Source organism: Eschrichtius robustus, chromosome 15, assembly GCF_028021215.1.
Source record: "Eschrichtius robustus isolate mEscRob2 chromosome 15, mEscRob2.pri, whole genome shotgun sequence".
Lineage (NCBI taxonomy): Eukaryota > Metazoa > Chordata > Mammalia > Artiodactyla > Eschrichtiidae > Eschrichtius > Eschrichtius robustus.
In genome coordinates this window covers 21248058-21260611 of record NC_090838.1, presented here as the reverse complement: position 1 = coordinate 21260611, position 12554 = coordinate 21248058, and the positions used below count along the sequence as shown (strand labels likewise).

At 46.0% G+C, this 12554-nt stretch overlaps 1 protein-coding gene across 2 annotated transcripts in view; it reads right to left on the bottom strand.

The window, feature by feature from the left end:
* Window positions 1–12554, bottom strand: part of MAPRE3 (microtubule associated protein RP/EB family member 3) — a 48581-nt gene extending 36027 nt beyond the window's left edge. Inside the window, exon 1 of one of the 2 annotated variants that reach the window (XM_068564708.1) lies at window positions 12379–12554. The gene's annotated coding sequence lies outside the window, so the exon portion shown is untranslated. The remainder of the gene's footprint in view (window positions 1–12378) is intronic. The other variant, XM_068564707.1, reaches the window with a different exon arrangement.

The window sequence follows — 12554 nt, the reverse complement described above, 5'->3', positions numbered from 1 at the left end:
CCCCTAGGGAATGACATTTAGGCCAAGACACAGTGAGGTTATGGAGACTTGGCCTAAAAAGGCCAGGAAAGAATGCTCCAGACAGAGGGAACAGCATATGCAAAGACCCCTCATTTACTAGAAAAGGAAAGTGGGGATCAAGGAAGAGATGTGCCTTGTTCAAGGTCGTATAACGCTAAGCCCACGTCTCCTAACTCCGAGTTCAAGGTTCTTAAGCGTACTGCAGCCTATTAGTTTACTCTTCCCCTTCTTTTTGCTACTGATGGGCCAAGGGCTAATTATTCAGACCTAGGCTGACTAGGAGGCAAGAGAAAAGAGCAACGGCAGGGGGCCATGTTTACAAAGGGCCCGTTTAATTCTCCATGCAAAACAATGCACCTTAGTGCCTACCCCACCTGGCTTGAGGCCTGCACTGGCGAGCTGTTTGTTCCTTCCTGGTAGGGACTGGCTGGGAGCCATACTCCTGCTTAGTCCTGGCTTTAATGAAACACCATTTACAAAATGTCCAGGCAAGGTTTAGACTCAGCTTAAGGCCCTGGAAAGGATGCAGAGCGCTGGCCCTGGCTTTTCCGCGTCCCTGTGTTGATGCTGGCACTCCCTTTCCACGTGTTTCCACCTTGCTCAGTTCCCTGCTTGGCCCCTGTGACTGCTATGCATGGTCAGCTGTGTAAAGGGCTTTAGCTGTGTGGTATGATGGTAATGTGAACATGGCAAGTGGAATAGAGGCCACAACCAAGGGTGTCAGTCAGAGTCAGGGTCAAAGTGGATGATCTAGGAGGACATGAGAAGGAGAGCGGTCACAGGAGGCAAGGGCCTTAGGCCAAGTTTCAAAACAGGCAAGAGAGAAACAGGGCTGCTATATACAGTTGTACAGTTTGCACACTGCACAAAGCACCCAGGGAGGGGATGGGTGAGGCTGAAACGGAACCCACAGTCCGCTCACAACACTGCGTCCCTGGCAAGGGGCTGTATCTGCCTGGAGGAAGAACCTTCACGGACAGAGGCCAGAGAGGAATGACTCGGTAGGGCTCCCGGGCAGAGTCGGAAACGGCCAGACCCACACAACAGTACATCGAAAATATGACTGCCGAGCCTAGGGAAGGTCAGCCTGCTCAGGGTTTAAACACTAAAACCATGTGGGTGGATAAGGGCTGGTGGTTGGGTGCTACTCCGTAGCAACAAGCTGTGGCCACAGGAGCAATGGCTGAAAGCAAAGACACCTCAGAGTGCAAGCCCCTTAGCAAGCCGGACTCTGTGAAGCTCCTCCATCTTCATTTCTCCTCCATCGACCTCAGAGGTAATCCTGCCACAGCCTGGAAGCACAGCTCTACACCAGAGATTTTAGCTACAAAGACGTTGCTGGTAGTACGTGCCCATGTTAAGGGAAGAAACAACAACAACAAAAAACAACAACAAAAACACCCCCAAACATTCTACAAAGGTGAATAGTTAAAAGTAAACACAGCCTCTTAAAATTAAGATCTTCCTCTGTCAAAAATCTCCTCACGGCTCATCGCTCACCTTCCAAACCCCCTTTCTGTTCTCACTGGAGCCTGTAATTACTTTCCCCCTCATTCTGCTGACAACCAGTGCCTGTCTTAGATTTGCACCGCTTCCTTCCACCTCTGACCTTAGGGCCAGCTGCTGCACTGCCATCTCAAACTCTGCCTCCCCAGAAACCTTGCCCCGAGCATGCTAAGCCGCCCCCATCCTTGTGCTGCCCCACTTACTGCTGCTTCTCCAGGCTGGAGGACTTCAGAGACTTAGCCCTTAGGAATTCATGGGTCCAACTCAGCCCTCACCCCGGCACAACAAGACTTTCATTCACCTCTCAAACGCCCAGGCTCATTTCTCACAGTGGTTAATTCAGACCTTCAGGACCTCGCCCTCCCACCTCAGCAAGCAGCCTTGGCTCTGTCTCACTAAGGAAAAGGTCTTTTATTAGTAGGAACTCCAGTCATCTCCCCTGGACTTCACCCTGCAAGTCAGGGGTAGAAAGAGCTATACACTCTCCTCCTATCAGTCTCAGAGGAAGGGAGTCCTTCCCTCTCCTGCAAAGTTATCCCTTCCCTGGTGTTCTCAAGATCATTCCTATTTGCTCGCTTTCTCTCTTGTATGTGGATTATTTTCCCCAAATAACTCCTTTTCCTTTCCACCATCAAACATGCTCATGTCTCCCTATTATCAGAAATCATTCCAAGTCAATACTAAACTATGACTCTGATTGTAAGTTGGTTGGATCACCATGGAGAACAATGCATAATAAGGCTATTAAAACAACAACAATATGGAAACAATCTAAGTGTCCATCAGTGGATGAACGGATAAAGAAACTGTGGTATATATACAGAACGGAATATTATTCATCCAAAGAAAAGAAGGGAATCCTGCCATTTACAACACGGATTGACCTTGAGGGCGTTATGCTAAAAGAAGTAAACTGGAGAGAGAAAGACAAATACTGTATTATCTCGCTTATATGCGAAACCTAAAAACACTGAACTCATAGATACAGAGAACACATCGGTGGTTGCCAGAGGTCGGGGTGGGGGTGAGGGAACTGGGTGAAGGTGGTCAAAAGGCACAAACTTCCAGTTATAAAATAAATAAGTCCTGGGGAATATAATGTACAGCATGGTGACTATAGTTAATGATACTGTACTATGTATTTGAAAGCCGCTAAGAGAGCAGATCTTAAAAGATCATAACAAAAAAAATTGTAACTATGTGTGGTGATGTACGTTAACTAGACTTATCATGGTGATCTTTCTGCAGTATATACAAATATTGAATCATTATTTGCACACCTGAAACCAATATAATGTTATATGTCAATTATATCTCAACTAAAAAAACCCCAACATTGTTTGTACCATTTGCCTCAGTAACTCTGCTTTATAGGATATACCCCTGAAGAAATAACCCAAAAAGGAAAAAAAAGTAATTTGTCCAGTGATGCTCAGAGCAGAGATACTTACACTTGCAAAATATTGGAAATACCCTAATTGCCCAATAATAGATTGATGGTTAAGCACATTTTGGTATCACTATAATGGAATACCACAGAGGGAATGGGATACTTGAAGTGACAAACCTATGGATTATGCTGATACAGAGAAATCTGCAGATGAAGCACACTTTAATACACAGAAACTACATAAACAAAAAATACATGCTTACTAAAATTTTATATATGTTTGTTGATGAAGAATAGAATTGTAACAAAAAAAGTTTGATCCTGCTGCTTCTCCTGGTTACTACTTTTCTCCCCTTCCCTGTTGCCGTTCTCTGGTGACTATCTATTGCCCCTGCTTTCTCTGTACCCAGTTCCCTGCTTAACGCTACCCAATCTGGCTTCCATCTCCAGTGTTTTACTGGAGTGACACCCTTGCCATGATTTTCTTCTGGATGAATCCTTGAGTCTAGTTAAACCAGCAGCACTGAAGCTCTCTTCCCTTGCTCTGAAGCCTCCTACTTCCCCACATTGCTTCACTTTTTTTCCTAATTATGGACAATTCTCAAAGCTTACTACTTGGGGCTCTGGTCCTTGTGCTCTGTACCCAAGACCCCTGCAGAAACCCCCTTTCAGGGAAGCCATCGCTCCTGTGTTGTTGATTCTCACACCCATAGCTCCATCCAACCTCATCCTCAGCTTCTGGGCTTTTGTGATCACTCGACTTGGATGTCTCCAACTGTCGTCTTTAGTTCTCCATGCCTAAACCAAAACTTATCTCCAAACTGTCTCTTCAACTTCCTAATTTCTGACTAATGTCCCCAATGTTGTCCAAACTCTCACAGCCTCAATCTGGTAAAGGTGACCTACTTATGATCCTTGGCCAGTCATTCCTTCCAAGACGCGGCACCTTGCCTCGTGGAAAGCCCTCTCTGGTGTCCTGTCTACTCAAAGCCTTCTCGTCTTCAGGACAAGCTCAGGGTCTGCTTCCTTTGTGAAGTCTTTTCTGATTACTCCAGTTCACAATGATTATTTTCCTCTCAGAGCCCTTTTTGAATTTAGACCCTGTAGTGCTAGTGACTCACAATACGCTGTTCTTTTCATTTCTTTTGCCTGAACTCTCCTACACATCTGTCCTCTGCTGGGCGGGATCCTGCGTTACCCTGCATACCCAGCTCCGATATGCTTCCCTCTCTGAAGGCTCCCCCAGCTCTTACACGCTCAGGGTCACTCTTCTGCCTGGGTTACCAAGCACCCTTTCCCATCACTGCTGGCGTTCCCACCCCCTTGTGTGATAGCGATTTATATAATTTTGTGTCCAATTCTCTTGCCAGAATGTTAGCTGAGTTCCTTAAGGGCAGAGACCATGGCTTAGACCACAAAGCAGCACAGATGTATTATCAACACCCAGTGTCGTCATGCACGCTAATCATCCCACACATCCACCTTATCTTCCAAACCAGACTGCAGTTTCTCATGGACAGGGGTTGAATCTCATTTCTTTTATACCCCATAATGACTCAGAATACAAAACAGAAAGGACTTGGAGAGATCTTATTGAGAGTACACTTAGAATAAGGCCTTAAGAAGACAATATGCAAATTTATATGAATAACCTATAAACCTGGAAACTATACTATCTGGGGAATACAAATGTTATCAACTCTCAAAACACTGTACCTTGCTATTTTAGGGCCAGCATAACACATCTCTGTACTTAGCAGTGGTCCTGTCACTTAAAGGTGTTAATAGGATGCCCAAACTGGGAGCTTTCAGCTGTGAACTCTACCCATCTAAAATCAGGACAGATCACAGACTAAATCAGAGACCCTGATAAGTGGCAATAATCTGCAGGGACGGGAGTGGGGGCTGACGGCTGTCTGCCAAGAGTCTGGTGCTGCAGAAAAGTCTAGCTACACAGTGCATGTTACACCACCGGACATAAGCCTTCAGTGAGACACTCCCCATATGGGAAGGGATATTTAATTTCATCCAGTGGTCCAAGGCCTGCCCCTTTCACATGGCACAACACACAGTAGTTCAATTATGATCCTGCTGACTCAGAGCAGCTGAGATTTCATTTCTTACCAGGCAGGAAACACCATTTAAATTACCAGGTGACCAAGACAACAACACTCTCAAGAGAAGATGAATGCGTCTCCCACAGTCACTCCCTCCAGGTGGTGGAGTGTCCCCAGCGAGCCACACCCAAAGACATGTTCACTAATAATCCCAGGTGTCAGGGCAGGCCTCCACCCCGTCTGGGACAGGTGTCTGGGGAGTCAGAATCACTTGGAAGAAGAGGCAGACCCTGCTTAGAAAACATTTATATAGCAGCACAGGCCGAGCTGTGTGATAAACCACATGGCTCCTCAGCTCTACGTCTTGGTGCTCAGAGGTGGGCCGACACCACCACTGGTAGAGGGCAGGTATCAGCCCGCTGGACAGGCCACTGAGATGATGCACAGTGTGTACGTGGATGGGAAAATGAATGAGAGGACAGCCGCCGGGCCAGCCCCTCCCATCACAGTCAGCAGCTCCAGGGACCCGGCCCAGCCCATCCCCGCAGCGGGCTTCTGCTGCCAGTTGGCCACCCAACCTTCTCCACCCATGCCTGGAAGAAAAAGGGCCTCTGAGCTGATGGCGGAACAGAATATGGCCAGGGCAAAGGGAGGAAGGAGGCTGCTGCAGGCCTGGGTGGAGTCTTTCAAAACAGATAGTTCAGATAGGTGCACAACCGCCAAAACAAGGGAGAAAGCTTCAAATGAGGCCCCTGAGACATGGGGGAACCAGGACACCAGAGAATCTGGAAAGACATGGGGAGAAAAAGCCCACCCAAATGGAGCCCTGTGGTACACGGGGTTTTACTGAAATCTGATCAATCTAAACAGCAAAAGTTAAGAGGCAAAGAAGACTATATTGTAAGACACTTTCTTTTCATAATTTTTTTTTACATCTCATTCGAGTCAAGAGAGACTACTTCATTTGGACGGTTGGACTTGAGAGTTTCTAGACTATGGTTTTAAGTCACACACCCACACAGTAATACTCCAGGCACGCTCTCTCTAAAAGAAGAAATGAAGTACTATCTAAAGGAACACCTTTGAGAAGTGTTTACCTTTAATCATGACCATAGTGAAACAAAATAATAAAAAATTAAATACCTTGAGATTTTCTTAGCGATTGCTGTACTACATGGAAACTATACATCACTGGTTTAAAAATTTTGTAATGAAAGTTATAGCTGCTTAATGCAGAAAAGTTTGGAACACACTGAAAAGCACTCAGAAAAAAAAGTAATCCCATTACTTAAAGATAATCACTTATGGTTTTGGCATGTGCTCTTCTAGTACCTTTTCATATATTTTAAAATAAAATTGGTACCATTCTTGACACACAATTTTGCATCCTTCTTTCATTGATTATATCAAAAGTTTCTGATATCAAAAAATATTCTACAAGATTTTTGATGCCTGTGCAGTATTTTATCTAGGTGAACTGACCAATGCCTAATTATTGATCCTTTTGGTTGTTTTAACTATTTGATATTATTAATAATGATTATAATTAATAATGTTGCATTAATAAAAATCACTGTATAGGTATTTTTATATACATCTCTGATTTTCACAATATTCCTATAACAGCAATCTCTGATCTAAACATATGCTCCTTTTAACGTTTTTGATACATACTGTCAAAACTACTTGGCAAATTTGAAGTCATGCTTCTTGCTCAGTTATTTTAAACATATCACACAACTGCTATGTATCTCCTATATACAAGAAATAGTTTCAGGAAAAAAATCATTTTACATGGAGTCAAAACATTTAGATAGGCCAAATCTTTATTTACTTCAGGCAAATGATGTGTCCAGAGCTCAAAACACCAGTGTTACGTTATACCCATTTAGGAAAGTTGGTAGGGCACGATGCTTGTGAGAACAAGATATTGGACTTAGGCCAGTATTAGCCAGTCAACTCTACACAGAGCAAAAACCATACTTGGCCACAGGAAGCCTCACCAACCTTAGCCAACTGTCACACAAATTTGTACTCTTGGCCAAAGGGAAGATTGCGTGATGGAATGTGGATTACTCATCATAACCCATCCTAACTCTTGGTTAAGCAAGTCAAAGCACGTGTCCAATGATAGGTGTGTCATCTTTCTATAATAAACAGGACATCTGGCTAGGAAACACAACTACTAGGAGAAAATTAAAGCTCAATAATACTTAATAATTTTGTCAGTTTATCAGTGATTCCTAGGGGAAGCAGTTAATAAATCACTGTGGGAAAGTTGTGCTCTATCAGCCCGAGCTGATCTAAAACGCAGCTACCATAACAGAGTAGGTCAGCATTTCAGCTGGGTGCCATTATACTTCAAGCCCGCCTTGATGCTAAGTAAGGGGCACGGATTTTTCATACAGGTCATCTGGTCAGATGCCATTTTCATCAATAGTTGAAAATTAAAACAGCTTATTAGAATAACAATGATTACTTCAACTGTTCAAGAGAAGGAAGGGACAATTCCCAAGAAGGGGATGAAAAGACTAGGAAGAGGTGGTGAGGTAGGAGGTCAGTGCAGTATCCTGGGCTGCCAGGAAGCAGCCACTTTGGAGGGTCCTGTCCTTACCTACGAGCCTGGTTTGCTGCAAACTGGCTTGGCCTGTTTGAAGGAAGCAGTCTAACCCTATCTGCCCCAAGCATTGACGGCTCCAAGTAAGGGCAACTGCTTCTTGCTCACCAACATGTACTTACTGAAAAACAACCACTACGAACTCTATTGGTCTTCATTAAACTACAAAAGCACACATGCTTCTTACAACAATTCACAGATAGAATTATATATGAAAAAAAGTTCTCCTTTGAGTGTCCTTTTCACTCCTCCACACTCAAATTCCACTTCCCGGAGGTTAAAACTATTGTGTTTAAATTTTCAGTCTTTAGATGCCTATTTATGAGTATTTTCTTTCCAAATGAAATTTTTAGGAATTTAAGTTCATTTGTGTTCCACCTGAATGGCTTGCCTGGGCTCCCTAATTACGTGGCAGTCTCTGCCTTGACTCCGTCTGGAACCGTTGCCACCCCAAATGACCTCCCTTTACCTCTCCTCACTAGCAAGGAGGTTTCCCTCCTAAGGCAGATAGCTCCTCTCCTGGGCCCTCTAGATCTCCCAGATGCAGAGCTGATCTAAGCAGTCACCAATTAAAGCTACACCTCTAATAGCAGAGGAACTGAATGAAGGCCATTGCGAGCTTGACTCACGAGGGAGAGCTCAGCAGCTTTTCCATTTCAAATTAAGATCACTCCCCAGACTGGCCTCCCCAGCGGAGGACTAACCGCCACCACGACATACACAAACGCACGAAGTCTCTGCTCTCTTAGTCAACTGCTCCTGCCCTGCCAGCTTTTCAGATAACCAGGTCAGCTGAATACATGGAGACAAAGGGGCAGTTCATATACTCCTATTTTGGCAGTTGAAACAGCACTGCAAGTGCCAGGTCTTCACAGGATAAATCCCTCTGTGCATGTCAAACACACCGAGAGGGCTGCTGGGAGATGGGGGTTGCTGAACTGAGGGGCCAAGATAGACTTAGGTCATGATAAAATTTGGAAAGCATTATTTTTTATTTTATACTTTAGTAATATAAATTAATGGTTGCTATCTCTTAATAAGCAGGTGCTCTACATACTTCCTTTCATTTAATCCTCCCAACCACCCTGTAAAACAGATGGTTATCACTTCAGGCTTGCAGATGAGAAAACTGGCACTCAGGTTCCATAACTCACCCAAGGCCACACGGTCAGGAAGTGGTGGGACTGGGATTTGAATGCAGGTTTGCCTGCTTCCAGAGGCCAGACCACCTCCCTTTCTCAAGGATAGGGATTAGAAATCTCTATGGCTTCCAGGAACCACAGAAGGTTACATTCTGGGAGCTGGAAGATAATCCAGTTTGCTCCTCCTCTCGGCCCGCTTTCAGCCCTCTCCACCTTGTTTCCTGGAATACAGCAGTAGCCTCACAGATAAGAAGCTGCGAAGACTTCAAACACCCACCTTTGCGTTTACTTTACGTTAGATGATGCAAATTTAAGAAAGGAAAAACTTCCTTGAAGTTGAAATGCAATGCGTGGGGAAAAAATATTTTTGAGGTGGCAAGAATAAATATTTAATTAGACGGTGTGACACTCAGTTTCACCTGGCTTTGCAATCAGACAAAAAACAAGCCCTTGTCTACAGGGCTAATTACAGACTACTAAATTATTTTTTATTAAAACCCTCTGGAATATTAAACATGAGGGATGAGGTAACATGGTATTGTAGAATAGCCCTAGACTGGCAATCTGGGTTCTAATCCTGACTCAGCCACTAATAACTACCAACATTAATTTGCATGGTGTACACAGTTGACAAAATGTTTCCACATACTTTCTACATTAGTTGGGTGACCTCAGGCAAGTCACTAACGCTTGGTGTCTCATGTTGAAATCTGGAAATGAGAACACTGAACCATCTGAAGTCCTCTCCACTTCTAACATCCTATGGGGGGGAGGACAGGTGCCTTAGGATCTTTACAAATATGTCTGTGAACAAATCAGATGCATTCTGGTTCAGAAAAATTACATTTTCTGCTCAGCTTCTGAAAGATGTTACTTGGCTAAATTCAGGTATAGCTCATAAGATGTTTGCTGCCAGCTAGTTGGCTCAGCTTCTGGAGGGTACCATATGAAGGCCTTGGGATGGATTCCCGCATAGGAACTTTCCTCTCTTCAATAGCCAACTGCCATGCCTAACTCCAGTCAATCATCTTACATACGTAACCCCACAGAGTAGGCTGGCTTAGGGAAAGGACTTAAGGAAATCCGTCCTCACAATGCATGCACTCTGAGGATCATCACATACCCAGGAATATTATAAATATATTCTCAGTTCTAAGACACGCAAATCCCTCCTTCAAATCTTGCCGCTTCCTGGCTATTTTAATGTTCCTGAAATTAGGAGGCACCGTAGACTCAACATATATATTTTGATCTGGTAGTGTTACATGAGTTTACCTAAAAGCTGCTGGTAAGTTGCTGGTGTGTCTTAGAATCAAGGAAATATAGTGCTACAAAACTACAACATAGATCACATAGATTTGGTTCAAATTTGCAGGTGCTTATTTGGTTCTAATTTGGTTCAAATCATGTCCCTCTCCCTGATCTTAACAATTACACTCAGTAACAACTGGATAGGCAACGTGTAAGACACAGGTATTAGTCCTGTTTCCCAACAGCAGCAGTTTAAAAGGCATTCCATCATTATCTCATAAAATACAGGTATGGATTTTAAAGGCAAATTAACCTATATAAAAACCACTGTGATGCTCTGGAAATGTCCTGTCCCACAGCAAACTGTAAAGGGAACATTTTACTCACACCCTCCTGATCTATCTAGCCTTGACACATTTTCTTGCTTCTTAATTCACAACCCTCCACCCCAGTAATATCGCTGATTCCCAAAATACACTCAACCCAGGAAGAGTAGCTCTCCAGCACAGCTGTCCGCTCCTGCCCTGCTCGGGTATTTCGGTGAGCTATGCAACACAGAGAGGACCACACAGAAGGAATGTAACTCTCAGGCCCCACAGTTCCCATCGCCCCGCAGGCAGGTGCATCCCACCAAACCCCAGACTGGCATTCGAAACAGAAGAAACTGCACTGCTGCATGGGGGCAGTAGTTTTCCTGAACTTCATCTCTATGTTTAAAACTAGGGCAACAGCCGTCTTTGCTACTGTAAACTAATCTGATGGGCATGGGGGTGGGGAGTGGCTCTGAGGAGGCTGCCAATAGGCCATGATTGAGCAAAGTCAAGGCACAAAATCATTATTTCTCACTGTTTGCAAGCCAGAAACTCCAAATTTGTGGGTTCTTCACCATGATTTTTAGAACTGAACCATCTACGCCTTTTGCACCCTGAAGTAAAAAAACCCAAAGCCTCTTCTACAGTTTAACTGGGTGATATTTACACGTATTTTCTAACAGTACAATGAAATCTGGAAGCAAAAAAAAAAAAAAAAAAAAGAATCAAAGGAAGTTGGCAATGAGGTACACACAATAGTTAGGAGCCCTCGAGTTGAGGCACGTTTATTAAGAGACAGCTTCTGGCTGTGCGCACCAACTCTAACTTCAGCTCCATTTCTTCTGAAAAAAGAAAACAGTTTGGGATCCTGCTCTATTCCAAGATCAGGGAATGCACGATGGGCAGGTGGATGGGTGGCACACATAACCCAGGGAATTGTTCAAATATGCTAGAACCCCTATCAGGTGACAGTCCCCACAGAGACACAGCTGCAGGAACCAGGGGGTGCAAGCCTCAGCCCTACACCAGAGAGAAACCTCAGTTCTCCTCCTCCTTCTCCGCTCTGCACATGTTATGTTAAAACTCACTCTTACCCAGTTGGTTACCACTTGGAATTTACAGGTATCAGAGATCACAACCCTTCAATATACAAACTGTAAGCATTTGCTACGGGTATCAGGCCTGTTTCCAAACCTGCCATTATATCCGTGTTGTACTGCGGGGGGGCGGGGGAGGGAAGGGACGGGGGGGAGGGGAGGGAAGGGGGTCGGGGGGATGGAAAGCATGTTAAAGAGTACTGCAAGATGCTTATTCACAACGCACTGGAAGCGCAGGAACTTCAGCTCCCAAACGCAACCTTTTCTTCCCCTCCCTCCACTCTCTCTAGTCGCTCTCCACAGCGCCCGCCAAAGCCAGAGCTCAGCCCACTAGAAGGCCACCGTGCACTAGCGAGTGCTCACTAAGCAGTAGCTGATCATGATGATGGGGCGGAACGCTTCCCAGCAAATCTACTCGGAAAGCCCCACAAGCTCTTAGCAGCCAGTTAGAACTGTCCAGACCTGCTTCCCCACGCCAGCCGGGGCAGGAGCGTGTGGGTAGGAAACCTGAGGCCCCAACGTTTGGGCAGGCACAACGTCCCCCCCTCCCCCCAGTCTCCCCTCGCTCTCTCCCTTGTCACTCTTTTTCTGGTATATCACTGGGGAAAACCCGAGAGGCCGGAGATGTCAGGCCCAAGAGGAGTAAGGAGAAGGGACAAGGGCGAACGGGAGGCAGTTTTTTGGGGAAAAAATCTGTCCAGAGCAGAGGTGCGGTAGCGCCGCATCCAGCGGGGAAGAACCCCCAAGGTGGGTCTGTGGGGAGAGAAGGGGAGGAGGAGTGGCTCGGGGAGGCCTGACGGCTGAGGCCGCGGGGAGCCCGGGAGAGAGGGATGGAGGAAGGGAGACAGGCGTGGGGGAGACGCAGTTGGGGGGCGGGTGCGCGGGTCGGGAGGCGAGGGGGGCAGCTCGGTTCCCCTCCCCCAGCTCGGGCCCGGGCCTCCCGCTGACTCAGCCCCACGGCGTCGGTCGCCTCGGCCCGGACTCACAGTGCGCGAGATGGCTCCGGCGGAGGCGGCGGGGGAGGGGGACAGGCGGCGGGGGCGCTGCGGCTGAGGCTGCGGCTCCGGCCGGCGGCTCTGGGGCGGAGGGTCCTAACAGAGGCCGCCGCGGTCTCCGGCTTCAACGCACAGAGACTGCGGGGGAAGAGAGCACTGCGCAGGCG